This window comes from Amblyomma americanum, chromosome 10, assembly GCF_052857255.1.
Source record: "Amblyomma americanum isolate KBUSLIRL-KWMA chromosome 10, ASM5285725v1, whole genome shotgun sequence".
Classification (NCBI taxonomy): Eukaryota; Metazoa; Arthropoda; class Arachnida; order Ixodida; family Ixodidae; genus Amblyomma; species Amblyomma americanum.
The window spans coordinates 72,160,503-72,172,990 of record NC_135506.1 but is presented as its reverse complement, the minus strand read 5'-3'; the positions used below and the strand labels follow the sequence as shown (position 1 = coordinate 72,172,990).

The following is a 12,488-nucleotide window of genomic DNA, read 5'->3' as shown; positions in this document are numbered from 1 at the left end:
GCTTTATACGCCGCCATTCAGTTACGACCACTGATCACCGAGTCTTTCTGAGTCTTGTCGTGCAGGAAAAAAAAAATCATGTGGCGGACAATAGCAGCTGACGAAAAAAAATAAAATTGTTCCGTTTTATCCCTATGATCTCAACTATGATTGTTTCCTTACCGGGCGGGTGAACACAAATAAAACCGACCCATCGCCGCGGCTCCATTTCGCCAATGCGCCGCCGACATCGTTCTGACGAGCCGGGAAACTAACCACCGCAGTCCCCGAGGCATGAACTGCGTACTCGTCCGAACATCTACTACCCTGTCAAGCGGGCAAGTTAACTGCGCTTACGGAGAGTGTCACTCGCTACAGCGCACTTTGTGAACTCTAAACGTCGCAAGTGGAATGGCACTCGCGGAAGAGTGCACTCCGCTTGGAGTGCGTTGAAGGAGCACACTTTGAGAGCCTAGCGACCCTGAAGGCACGATATGTACTGTGCATAAAAACTACTCGCAAGTTTATTTTATTATTTTTATAACACTGTGTTTTTAAATATATAGTCGCTATAGCCAAAAGCGATACAACACAACATAGGAACGCGCCCTGATGAAACTCCGCTGCTCGCCGCCATCTTGCTATCAAAATCTTTGATAGTCTTGGCTGGTCTTAGCTTTCTTCTATTTCTGTTTTTTTTTCATTGATAGAAATTGTTTGAGCTTGTTTTGTTTGCGCTATACCGTCAAAAAGTCAATTTTTAAATTTTTACATTTTCGTCGACCTCTTCCAAAATTCCTCTCATTTCCTGTCGCCGTTTTTCTTTTAATTTTATTTTTACTACGAGTGCGCTTTGCCTTCCCTTAGCACCGTGTAGCTTGAAGTGTCAATCGGGGTGTCGAAGCCTTCTCCTCGTAAGTGCACTTGTGCGCCTGACAGCGGTCTAAGTCCTCTTTGCCCCACGAACCTAATTGACATTATCGTTGAAGGCGTTTTGACGCTTGCCTTCGTAGACACTGGTGCAGCCGTATCTGCTATTAGTCAAACACTCTGCCGCCCTGTTCTTAAGGTGACGAGGCCTCTTTCCGGCCGGTCTCTGCGTACCGCCAACGCACAGCACCTCCAGCTGACAGCTGTCTACACTGCCCGAGCTATAATTGCCAAAGCTATGTATTTTATTGACCTGACTGCTGCCAGGGTTGGTAACCTTGACCATTCAACAAATCTACTCTCACGTCCACTAAAACATATGGCCATAAATATATATATAGCCTATAGACTGTCTATAGGATTTGCACTGCATATAGTCTAGTCTGTAGATTTTGTCTGTAGAAAGTTTAGAGACTTTACGAACAAAAGTTGATGGGCAGTTTACAGAGTGTCTAATGAATTTTTTCAAGAGAGGTCTTTCGAAGCGACATCAAAACTTCATATGCCTGCGTGCATATCAACGGCAATTTGTATTTGTAGCGCAAACAGGCATTTCTTGAGAATTTGTTGTCTATTCTCTGAAACAACAGCCGGTTCTGTAGCAACTGCTGTCCGAATATACAGAAATATTAGTGAACGTTTTCAAAATCCAGTAGTCTGGTCCACCTGTAGCGGACCTCACGGTTCCGCGTATTTAACTCAGTCTAGGTGAAGTACGTAGTAAGTGCACTGCCCATATTACAGCCAGAAAATAGAAAGGCAGATAAACGTGTAGCATAATAAATTTTTTTATGCGTGTTTGTTCCTTCAGATGGTCCTATTACGACGCCTTCTAGAATCTCCTACGTGGCCATGCTCATCGCCGAGGAATATGAGCGCATATAAGGGCGCGGTATAATTTATACGGCTAATCGCGGCTGAAGGGCTGACGGTAACTGGTTGAGGTCGAAGTCGTCTCAGAGGCATGACGGAATCCAGCAGTGCCCAGTGCGTTGCCTCGCGCGTCACCCTCTGCTCTTCTTGTGGACTTGTACCATCTATCAGTGCTGCCTGAAGCGTCCAGATTAACGCCGTTTCGTCGCCGATCTTTGAACAAAATAATGATGCCGCGATGAAGGTAGCCTGGAGTACTCGCTCGCTGTGAGTGCAGTCCCTTGCCTCGACGCTGTCTGCAAGAAGGAGCAGCGCTTGGCCAACAATGTGTACCATGCCGCTAATATTCGTTGCTCATCACCGACCATGCATAGCGGTTTCGCTCTCGACGTAGATCCCGTCTCGCGCACACCGCGATTTTACATCCGCCAGCCGCTTTGTTCAGCCAGCACGTGTGCTCTGATTTACCAGCTAGGCCCTCGGCGCGCGGTTGCCCCGCGGTTAATGCCAAGCTCAGTGTCATCTTGTCGTGCCTTTTCCGGGTCGCAACGCTCATTGTGCGGTATGACTGAGTAATGCCTCCTGAAGAACATGCCTGAAGCGTCTCCTCGATTTTAATGGGCCCCGAGATTGCCTCCACATTGCGCAGACTGGCGGCTGGGCGGCGCTAAAAGATAACCCTGAATTTCGGTGTCAATGGCTGGGAGACCATGATGCACGGCACCCCATCATGTGCTGTTTCATCCTTTTTTCGGACTTTGAGCAAGAAATTTTATTTTGTTAATAAAAAAAATGTTTTTGAAGGTCTAACAGTGCAGAAAATGCTTAAGAAGTCTGAGCTGACTTCCACGCAATACTGAAAGAGGATCATCAGTTCCGATTTCGAAATCTGAAAGCGTGCTTTGCACGCTGTTCTATCATGCCGTTAGGACCTTTTGCCTGCTGCAGAACCAGTAAATTCTGGACGGTTTACAACAAAAAGAACATGTTCGAAACATCCATATTGCAGCAAGTGCTTGATGTGGCAAGAAATCAACTAATTCGATCAGAGAAGCAAAAAGGGGAAAAATCTATGAGATCGAATGAAAGGAGGATGTCCGGAATTATCTGAGCTCAAAAGTGTCGTGGTGACCCGTGGCAAAGGAGGAATGCATGGCGCTCAATGGATGGAAGCCGGAGACGTCGCGGTAACCTGCCTGGGGAGCTAGTCGTTGGAGCGCGGGGGCACATCCCTCATATCTAATGTTCTTAGAACTTTGCGAAGCGCGCGTCTGTTACAATCTTGCCGCGGAGCATTGCGAGAGATGTTTCGGTCGGTTGAAGCAGATCTTGGGAGGTCCAGCCTGCGCTGTTTCTGCTCATTTTTCCGACGAGCTTTCGCCGAATGGTACCTCCTTGAATAACGTTGACAAATTTCAGATAAACCCATGCCCCTCTTCTCTATTTTTTATGCAAGAAACACAGCTCACTAGGTTCCTGGGTGGTGCACACCCGCACAGTGACTTTGGGAGTAACACAGCATGCCTGACTGACCGGATTTCTCCAAATGACCAGCACGTGCGTTTATGAAATGACAACTGGAACAATGGGAGTATCAGACACGACGAGCGTCCTGTGAATATTAAAAAAAAATCACTTGAAGGCACAGACACGTGCGCATTTACAACAAAAAATGGCATGCTTCCGTGTGATTAAGGCGGCGGAAATCGTTTCTTACTGCCGTTTCAAAAATTTTCGGGAAAGCGGTTTCTTGTACATCTTTGCAACTGCGTTCTTGTCTGTTATGTCAAGTGCATGGTTTGTTAAGAACGGTTTGATGAACTTTTTGCATATATTATGCAGCAGTGCTTCCCTGTGACCGCTATCCGTGTTCTCACAGTTCAAGACAGACAAACTCGCAATTTTATTCACATCTGTAGGGCAAGCATATGTGTTGCCTTTGAAGATGCATTCGGTCTTCGAGCATGATATTGACGAACTTCTTGAGGCCTTGTAATACTCTTCAGAGCGCTGACGTCGGCTAAAAGAGTCAACCCCTGTCTTGGTGGGCAGCCAAACTGTCTACAGTAGTATTCCTTGGCTGGATCGAAATGCAAGCTGCAAACTGCAGAATAATTTGATGTTTTGCTCGGCTGCCAGTTTCTTTCCTCTAATTACCTTGAGCCGTCTTTCCCGCAGTTCAAAGTCGGCACGTATTTCATGGAACGAAACACCGGACTTCTTGTTTCGTTGACTGGACATGCAAAACGGAACGCGACAGCAACGCATTTTCGCTCGCTACGCCTTCCAGCAACTGCAGTCATCGACGCGTCACTTGTCAAACGGTGACACTAAACACATCACACTAATAATATAAGAAACAGCGCACCAGAAGGCATACTTTTTCCTGCAACGGCAGTCACAAGAAAATTCTGTGCTGCCTGCGCGTCGTCTGCTAGAGGGTCATCTGACAGCACCACCAATCGGCGGAAGCGCGCTCTACGGCGGGCAGAAAATCCCCTGACGCTTCAGGCATGTTCTTCAAGAAGCATTGGACTGAGAGACGCTCTTTCGTATCCACGCTGGCGTAAACTGAGTTTTTCGGCCCCAGAAACACGCTTACAGCGCTTCGCTCGCTATAACTGATCGGAGGTCACGACTGTTCGTTGTATCTCAGACACTGGACCATTTCTCTAATGCACGTTGGGATGGTAGCACTGCACTTGTTCGTAATAAGCGAATGTCCGTTGTAACTTCGGCTGTTATAAGCAGAGATGAGCATCATCACGAGGACGAGCCCTCATGAGGGCGTCCTCACCCTCACCTCATGAGGATTTCACTCAGTGAGGTGAGGGTGAGGGAGGATGGCCGCAAGAAAAATCGTGAGGACGAGGATGAGGGAGGAGAGACATGGTGAGGTGACGGCGAGGGAGGGAAGACATGATGAGGGGAAGGTGATGGAGGGCAGAATTTTCTGTCTGAGGGCGAGGGTCGTGGCCCGAGCCGTAGTCCCAGCTAATATTTTTTGTCTGTGCAGCCCGTTATGGATTCCTATTCAAAAGCACCAGTTGTTAGAGATAAGGTTCCCTGTTGAAAACGTAGTTTGTGCAGTCTGTAGGTACACGAGGTGAACACGAAAGACAGGGAGCCACACGCCTTCTGCGTCGTCGCGATTTACTACACCACTCACTATGCTATGCCGAAACAAAGAGCTCCTATATCTCAAAAGCGTATTTTTAAAAATTGTGTAAAATTCTCGGTGAAACACACTTTATAGTGTTCTATCAAAGTGGTACATGTCGGCCCGTGCGGGTGGTTGCCGGTCCAACGGGAAACGCGGTACCGCAGTCAGCATTTTTCATTATCAGCCCCCAGTCTGTCAGAGCATCGGAGTGCATAGTAAAACATGTGAAAATTATACCTTTAAGGCTGTCTAACTCCCAAAGTCTAAGCGTTGCTTCCCGGAACGAATCCTATTTTAGCACAGTGAGGGTTCGAAGAACTGGCTGCAGCTCGAAAAATGCTTGTGCGAAATTGCACTCCCAAATCAAAGCCTGATGGCGGCACTAGTGTCGAATTTTTTCGTTCGTACTTTAAGGAGTTCAGTACGGTCGTATCTTTCAATTTTCGCTAGAATGGCGGTATAGGAAAGCAGTGACGCAATGAAGTGTACACAACCAACCATTGTTGTTTTATTACGGAAATAAAGCCGCATCTTAACAGCCTAGGTCTGAACCTCGCTCCGCCTTGTACGAGGTGCTACAAAAGGAAAAGCTGAACAGCTCTCCAAATAACAGGGACGTCTCTTGGATTATTTCTGTCGGTAAGACGTGTGAGCACGTAATCGCGCGCCTGATTTTATGGGTCAAATTTCTTGCACGCATGGCAAGGATTTACACTGTGCGTCTGGGTAATGCGTAGACCCGCAAGCAAAAAATTGCGGGTGGTTTAGCTTGGGGTTAACCACGAATTATTGTGCTCTAGCACCATTAGTCCTGGTTTTGCATGGTGTACTTGCATGGTGCACTTTCTATGCTTTTTCTTGACCTGAACTGGCTTACATCAGCTGATATAACATGTGAAGTAAGTTTGCGTGCTAATGCATCAATTTAGACTTTTACTGCTGTAGATTTTCTTAATTCTCTGCATTCACAAATCCATGGCAATCATTCAGTCCAGACTAAAGGAGTTAATGATTACCATGCACTATTCAGCCAAAATGCTGTGTTTTAGTGAACCGTTTGATCTTCAAGTTGTCAGAATATTTTTTTTTTAATTTTGATCGACCGCATAGGAGCCTCACTGAAGCAGAAAGTCGGCATCGCTCTGGGGGAAGAGACTAGTGAACAAAAAATTCATAGCTGGGAAAGGGGGATCCGAACCCGCGGCGGCGTTAAAATAAGTTCTGCGGGCCACTGCTTCAGACCACTACGCCGTCGGCACAGCTTTTGTAAGCATTGTATGTATTACATTGGAAATACATTCTCTTTACCTTAACTAAACTGCTTAAGAAGCTTTTAGGAAATGCCATGAAACTAATCGCAAAAAGACAAAGCAACAGAGCACTAGACGCGAGGTAAGGCTGAGAACATTACCAAGAGGGAATGCCACCCCGATTGAAAGTCTGTCGGTTCATATACTTCCTTCAGATGGAGAATCAGTTGGGAGAAATCCTAACATTCTGCCTGTATGGCCTGCTAAGTAGAAACCGTTGGTGTTTTAGGTCATCTACTTCATTGCCCGTCACCTTGTGCGCTCCGTTCTCCAGCCACGAATAGTGCACCAGGCCCAATTCTATCGCCTCTCCCGTCGACAGTGGGACTCCCTTGAAGCAATCAATCGGGAGGCTATGTGCTCCATAACTTATCGCCCTCTTATTACACCCATACCCATTTTGTGTACGCTCAACTTAATACATTAAGTGGAATCATCGACCAGCGTGAGGCAAACAGAGCACGCAAGCTGTCGCTTCAGCTTCCTCTTTTACAGACTCTCCAACCATGGTCATACTGTCCGCTCACAGGCAATCGCTCATCTGCTTCGCCGCCAATATCAGCAACGCGTCTACCTCCAGGGTGCATAAAATACACCGATGCATCACACACAGCACGACAGGGAGTTACTACAGCTTACAGCCCCTCCTATCCTCATCTTAACTCCCTCGCTACATATAGAGGGGATAATTGAAGCCTCTTGCGGTGGTGCTTCATGCGATACGCAGTGCAGTTCCTTCCCTTCCACTCGTACGCACTTTCGATATTGTTCACATTTACACTGACTCCCTGGACGCCCTTGAGCAGCTTAAGGCTGTCCGGCGCACATTCCAAATTACACAATCTATTCACCAACTCTTCGAAAAATACACCTGTCCTGTGCGTATATATACACTGGATTCGCGGCCATGCTCACGATCCGCATAATGTTCATCTGGATACAATGACACCTTGACACATCCGATATCCAGCCACCTTCCGTTCTTCCCAGAGATCCGTTCCTGTCCCATATTTCCGAGAAGCAAGCTTTGCGTCAGCGAACACGCACTATAAAACCTCCTTGTTCGTACCCTCTCTCCCGTAGTTTCACTCAGGAGGAGGAGGTATCTGCGCCGGATTCGGTCAGGAGCGGCTCTGACTCCCTCTGTGCGTCATCGATGGCGTCACAGACGCTTAGAACTGACTGACAATTGTCCCCATTGCGGTGCTGCGCCTAAACTGTGTGACTCAAAACACCTGCTCTGGACTTGCCCGGCTACAGCCTTCGTGAGACGACGCTTCCTAATTATGGTAGGCCTGCGATGTGACGTTGAAGACGACTATCACAAGTGGACTCTGGATAATCGCTTTATCGAGAACTTTTGCCACTTTTTAAGATAGGCTTGTATACAAATCCATCTTCTAGCTTTCTCTCCTTTTCTCATTATGCCTAAATGCAATATCTAGAATAAAAATACTGCTAATCAATGTTCCGATCTTCGTCACGTAGCAGCGTTCACGCGTGGTAAATTGCCAGTGTCGACGCTGTAGTTCGAAATAGCGATCTTCATCGTCTTCCTTCAGTGCGCTGGAAGAGTCATCAGGCGAACATAGAGCAAAGCGCACGAAATGGCGGGAGATTAGAAGCAGTGAAATTCAGATGACCTAGTGCTGTCGCAGTGTCATCGGGAAATGATAATTAAGCGACATACAAACTTTCCTTGTTCCGTGTCTATTCTGTGCTTAGCATTTAATCTAAGCGTCGCGGTAAACGCTATTGCATTATTTTATAAATATTCTCGGCGTAAAGAAGTTTTCGTTCACAGACACAAATAATGCGTTGTACAATTTTAGCAGTGAATATATATAACAATGATATGTTATTAGGGCAGGGCACATGTATGCATGCACTGCGTACCAGAAGTAAAGGCACACTGTTATTTTGAGGCTCAACTCGTACCTGTCTCGGTTTTGTCTCACGTAGTAGCTCAAACAATTCAACAATATAATCATCTAGCCTGTCGTCCAGTAGCTCCTTGAGGGCTTGTCTTATTACTGTTTATGTTTATTACTGTAATGTTTATTACTCAGTAATATCGCCAGAAGTTGCAGACTACAAGAATAGCTAGTTTTCAAACGACTGTTAGTGGGGCTGAGGGAGGGCCAATGATGTGAGGGTAAGGATGAGGGAGAGCCAGCAAATTTTTCGAAGTGATGGTGAGAGAGGGCGGGACAACTTTTCAAAGTGGGGTTGATGGTGAGGGAGGCCCATGGATTCAATAGTGAGGGAGGAAAAGTAAACATGAGAGCATTTTGCCACCTCTTGAACTTATAAGTCGGCTGGACTGCACGTGAATATCGACCTGCATTGTTGGTAAAAAGTTTCCAGGCCACAGGGTCTGCTTTTCATCGGTATGTTATAGCACTTAAGATGCCGATAAAGCTATCAAGGTTATCAGATGGTATTAAGATACTTATCCTACCCTCTATAGATAGTTAGAGCTTCGGGCAAGCGGAAACTGCCCGACTATACTCTCAAAACAGATCGTGTGGCCTGTGAACTTTTGACCGACCGTGTACATACACGTCGCCATGACTGCTTGGTGGTTGTGGTGCTAAATTGCTGACTTGAGACACCATTTCGATTCCGGCAGCGGCGGTCGCATTTCGATGGAGGCAAAATGATAGAGGCCCGTTCACTGTGCGATATCAGTGATCGCTAAAGAACCCGAGGTGGTCTAAATTTTCTGGAGCTTTCCACTACGGCTGCCCACATAGCATGAAGAGCTTTCGAGCGTCAAACCACATTAGCCAAAACAATCATCTAGACATGCGCGCACACGCTTAGTGATACAGGTTGTCCCAGACGGAATAGATCGCAAGATCAAAGCTACGACGAGAAGCAACAACGAATCTGTAACCATGCTCTTGACGGCCGGTCACTTAGCACTTGCAATTGGTTACTTAAAATAACACGATATATCTTAAAGTAATTTTTAAAGGATTTCAAGCTGGTAAAAACCTTGAATTCAAGAATGAGCGTGAGGACGTTACCTTTTCTGAAGCAACCACGATGTACAGTTCAATGATCCTTACCAAACTGTTTGACCAGTCTCTGGAAACAGGCTGTATTCCCAATGACAAGGAAGGTTGGGAGGGTGATTCCGCTGCACAAGTCTGGCGATAAACATTGCCCTGATAACTTTCGCCCTGTGTCGCTCACCAGCATTCCATGTAAAATCATGCAACATGTCATTTACTCTCATCTTGCTACCTTTTTAGAATCCAATTGCTTTTTCAGTAATGCCCAACACGGCTTCCGTAAATCATTTTCATGCGAAACGCAACTCATATGCTTCACAAATGACTTGCATTGCATTCTAGATCGCGGGTCCTGTGCTGATTCTATATTTATGAATTTTTCTAAAGCATTTTACAAGGTTTCACATGAGCTTCTTTTTCTTAAACTAAACAGCCTTAACATCGATTCCACATTACTTTCATGGTTGTATTGCTTTCTTTCAAACCGAAGTCAGTTCGTAACAGCAAATAACGTCAATCCAGATTCCTCGCCTGTTGGCTCTAGTGTGCCTCAGGGGTCCGTTCTTGGGCCCCTCCTCTTTCTCATTTATATAAACGACTTACCCACTACTATATCGTCTTCCGTTTGTCTTTTTGCCGATGACTGTGTTATTTACCGCGAAATTATTGACGATAATGATGCATCTGTTCTTCAGTCAGATATTATCAAGGTACTGGATTGGTGTAACCAGGTGGAATATGAAGCTAAACATTACTAAATGAAAGCATTTGCCCATTTCTCGTCTGTCTACTACACACTCTACCTACTGCATTAATGGCATCACTCTTGAAACTGTGTCGTCTTATAAATATTTGGGTGTTCATGTCTCTTCTAACCTGTCTTGGAAACCTCATGTTGACTACATTATAAATAACGCTAATCGCATCCTTGGATACCTTCGCAGAAATTTTTCATGTGCACCGAGTTCATTAAAACTACTACTTTACAAAACTTTGGTCCGCTCTAAATTGGAGTATGCTTCATCGGTGTGGAACCCTGGGGTCGAATTCCTCATTTCTGACTTAGAATCCGTTCAAAACCGCGGTTGTCGTTTCAAACTTTCCAACTATCATCGTACTAGTAGTGTAACTGCCATGAAAGCTAACCTTTCCCTACCGCTTCTTTCCCATCGCAGGTCAATAGCTTCATTATGTACTTTTCACAAAATTTATCATAATGCTTATCTTAAAGAGAGGTTGTTAAAAAGACCATCATATATTTCAGCACGCATGGATCACCGCCACAAAGTTTGGATCCCTCCTTGTCGCACGAGATGTTTTCACGATTCATTCATACCCAGAACTTGTGTCAGCTGGAATCACCTTCCCCACGATATTGTTGTAATTACCGATACTGTTGCCTTTCGAAACGCTGTTACTAATTTTATATAAGTCTATGTCTATATCTATGTTTTATTTTATTTGCTGCTGTTTTCTTTTGTGGTTTGTTTTGTGTAATGCTGCCTTTTGCTAGTGCTGTTACTAATCTTCAATCAGTGTGTGCTGTAACTATATTCAAATTTTTTAGCTGCTGTTTTTGTTTTTTGTACTTATGTTATTCCCACTCCCCTCTGTAACGCCTAACGGCCCTGAGGGTAAATAAATGAAATGAAATAAATGAAAATCGCCCATGTAAAAAAGGTTACTATCTTCTGCGAGAAACCTAAGGCGTGAAAATATACCCAAAAAAAAACTGCATCCTAATATTGGAATAGTAGACCCCTCCTGCTTGCTCTATCCAATGGGCCGAGAGAATAGTCCCTCTTCGCACACCGAGTTTATTAGCCCTCGACGCATAGGAGATGCGCTGGTGGTGAGAAGTGTGCACGGTGAGCGCAATAATTGATCCACCCTGGCCTCTCAAAGCAAGGCACTGAAGCGAACAAATTTTAAGCGCAATATAAATTAAACTTTCTTGTGTCCTTCTAATATCAAGAAAGTCGAAGAAAAAGTGCTCGTGAATCAATCAATGAAGGATATATGTTAATAATATACTGAAATATGAGTACGATCAGGTCGTTTCGTGAGTTAAAATGGAGAAATGAGTAAAAAAAAAGATCACAAAGAATAGCATTTCCGCACGCGAATGCCGGAATAAAATGGAAACTGCGAAACGAGTGCAAGTGGTGTCTCAAAGAAAAGACGCGGGTTCTAGGAAACATGTTGAAGTCAGCATGCTGCTCCCGCTCATGAATCCACAGGGTGGCGATCCACTTGGATCCACAAAGCACAGGGCCCGAACCGTGCATGGTGTTTGGGTCTGGCTTCCAAAACCCTGTGCAATTCTCCTTCAGGTTGAACCAGAACAGCGCCGAGCCGAGGCGAGGAGTGACTGACACTCCAGCCTTGGTAAATGCGGCGGCACCGCCCTCAGCCACGTCACTCAGGTACACCAGCAGCGTCGCCAGCCGCTCCCCGTAAGGCTCCGTGACCCACGCGTCTAATGGGTCGATATGTGCACCATAGTGTCCGCCTATGGCATAATTCAGCACCTGCAATTCCTCGGCAGACTCTAATGAGAGGCCCGTCAACACCTCCGTGCGACGATAGAGGACGCTAGTGCTGGCATTCTCTTTTAGCCAGGTCATCTCCGCTGTGCACACATCTCGAACCACGGTTCTTCTTTCGGTGTTCAACACTTCAGCTGGCGCGAGTGTCTCGGGCAGCCGCGGAAGAGCAGCGCATTCCGTGGCGCTCATGAAGTTGTGGATGAGCCACACCCGAGGCTCCGCAGCAGACAGCACCTCCACGGCGAAAGGTGCCAGCGACGCGGCGCTACGTTTGTCCCTCGACAGCCAGCATATCAGGGAGCTGGCGGGCTCCGTATCTCCTTCCCGACATGACTGACACAGCTAGCAGAAGCTGGAGTCACTAACGAAGCCGGAACGAACGGCACCTCGCGCCACGTCTTTGTAGGGACACATGACCGACGTCTAGGGAGGGTAGCCGACGACCTCACGCCAGGCCTTAGACTTCACAGTCTTTGTGGGAGTAATCAGCACCAGCAGGTGGTTCTTTAGGAAGGACGTTTTCCGTTTGTCAGCGGCGCCTAGAGCCCCCATTCATCGGCCAGTGTCCGCTCCCTGAGTGTGCTGTGGACGGCCAACGAAAGCATGTTGTCTGCCGTCGGTTGGGCCAGTTCGGGAGAGCGCATTGTCGCCACGGCGTGTTTTG

At 46.4% G+C, this 12,488-nt stretch overlaps 1 pseudogene; it reads right to left on the bottom strand.

Annotated features, from left to right (window-relative positions):
• Positions 1-9,053: 9,053 nt before the first annotated feature.
• LOC144108407 (prolyl 4-hydroxylase subunit alpha-1 pseudogene) lies at positions 9,054-11,902 on the bottom strand (annotated as a pseudogene).
• Between the last annotated feature and the right edge of the window lie 586 nt (positions 11,903-12,488).